At 43.8% G+C, this 1,820-nt stretch overlaps 1 protein-coding gene across 1 annotated transcript in view; it reads right to left on the bottom strand.

Annotated features, from left to right (window-relative positions):
• Positions 1-499: 499 nt before the first annotated feature.
• LOC110174897 (gamma-aminobutyric acid receptor subunit alpha-2-like) overlaps positions 500-1,820 on the bottom strand; it is a 23,468-nt gene continuing 22,147 nt past the window's right edge. Inside the window, exon 7 of the mRNA XM_055158914.1 lies at positions 500-1,820. This exon is cut by the window's right edge and continues 1,456 nt beyond it. The gene's annotated coding sequence lies outside the window, so the exon portion shown is untranslated.

Genomic DNA, 1,820 nt, shown 5'->3' with positions numbered 1-1,820 from the left:
TCTAAACCAGGTCTAAACCAAGACTAAACCAGGTCTAAACCAGGACTAAAACCAGGACTAAACCAGGACTAAACCAGGTCTAAACCAGGACTAAACCAGGTCTAAACCAGGTCTAAACCAGGTCTAAACCAGGTCTAAACCAGGACTAAACCAGGATAAACCAGGACTAAACCAGGTCTAAACCAGGTCTAAACCAGGACTAAACCAGGACTAAACCAGGACTAAACAGGTCTAAACCAGGACTAAACCAGGACTAAACCAGGTCTAAACCAAGGTCTAAACCAGGTCTAAACCAGGTCTAAACCAGGACTAAACCAGGACTAAACCAGGACTAAACCAGGTCTAAACCAGGACTAAACCAGACTAACCAGGTCTAAACCAGGGACTAAACCAAGACTAAACCAGGTCTAAACCAGGTCTAAACAGACTAAACCAGGACTAAACCAGACTAAACCAGACTAAACCACTAAACCAGGTCTAAACCAGGTCTAAACCAGGACTAAACCAAGACTAAACCAAGACTAAACCAGGTCTAAACCAGGACTAAACCAGGACTAAACCAGGACTAAACCAGGTCTAAACCAGGACTAAACCAGGTCTAAACCAGGTCTAAACCAGGACTAAACCAGTTCATGTTAAAAACCAAATAAACCAAAATGTGAATATTTTTAAAAATTCTTAAATGTTAAATTTTTTTTCCGCAGCTTTATGGACGAGTTTCGTGTTTTTAAATCTTGAAATATAAATCTGTAAAAACACAACTGCACAGACACGGACACATGTGGACCAAGACCAGGACCAGGACCAGGACCCGGACCCGGACCCGGACCAGGACCAGGACCCGGACCATGAGAATCATAATGAGAAGAGAATATAATACATGTTGTTTTTGCTTCGGCTTGGACAGAAAAAAAGTCTCTTCATTTTGGCAAATCAGGTCATGGACGAATAAATAAATAAATAAATAAATAAATAAAGGGGTAAATTCTCACCAACATAAACTCGTTACGTTATAATATTTCAAAGTGAAAGGTGGTGAATGTAAAAGGTGACGTTGGTCTTTTTTCTGTACACTGACTGGACCTGCGCCGCGCTCCGGGAAAATAAAGCCACACTCCGTCACTTTCCCGGGGTAAATTAAAGCCCCAGTACGTGATTTTCTTCCGACACACCAAAACACACAAAATGGCCGACGCGTTCGACAAAAAAAGTTTGGTCCATTTAGAAAAAAAATAACAGATTTTTAAATGAATCGTTTGAAAACATCTGAGATATATTTATGAAAAACAATCCAGGACTAAACCAGAACTAAACCAGGACTAAACCAGAACTGAACCAGGACTAAACCAGAACTGAACCAGGACTAAACCAGAACTGAACCAGGACTAAACAAGGGACTAAACCAGGGCTAAACCAGAACTGAACAGAACTAAACCAGGGACTAAACCAGAACTAAACCAGGATTAAAGAGGGAGGACTAAACCAGAGCTAAAAGTGTCCAGTGTCTCCCTCTGGCAGGTGTCTGGCAGGTGTCTGGCAGGTGTCTGGCAGGTGTCTGGCAGGTGTCTGGCAGGTGTCTGGCAGGCGTCTGGCAGGTGTCTGGCAGGTGTCTGGCAGGTGTCTGGCAGGCGTCTGGCAGGTGTCTGGCAGGTGTCTGGCAGGCGTCGGTGGTACGAGTCCCTGAAGTCCGGGGCGTCAGGACAAAGTGACAGAAAAGTGACAAAGTGGAGCTTTAAATGAAGTTTAGTTTTGATGCTACAAACTTCCCAGAGTGAAGAAAACAGAGAAGAAACTCCACAGGATCATGTGACGGGGGCGTC

The sequence above is a fragment of the Boleophthalmus pectinirostris genome, unplaced genomic scaffold, assembly GCF_026225935.1.
Source record: "Boleophthalmus pectinirostris isolate CB_2022bp ecotype Guang Dong unplaced genomic scaffold, ASM2622593v1 HiC_scaffold_23, whole genome shotgun sequence".
NCBI lineage: Eukaryota > Metazoa > Chordata > Actinopteri > Gobiiformes > Gobiidae > Boleophthalmus > Boleophthalmus pectinirostris.
Note: the sequence above shows the minus strand (reverse complement) of the source record. Positions and strands in the feature narration are given on the sequence as shown.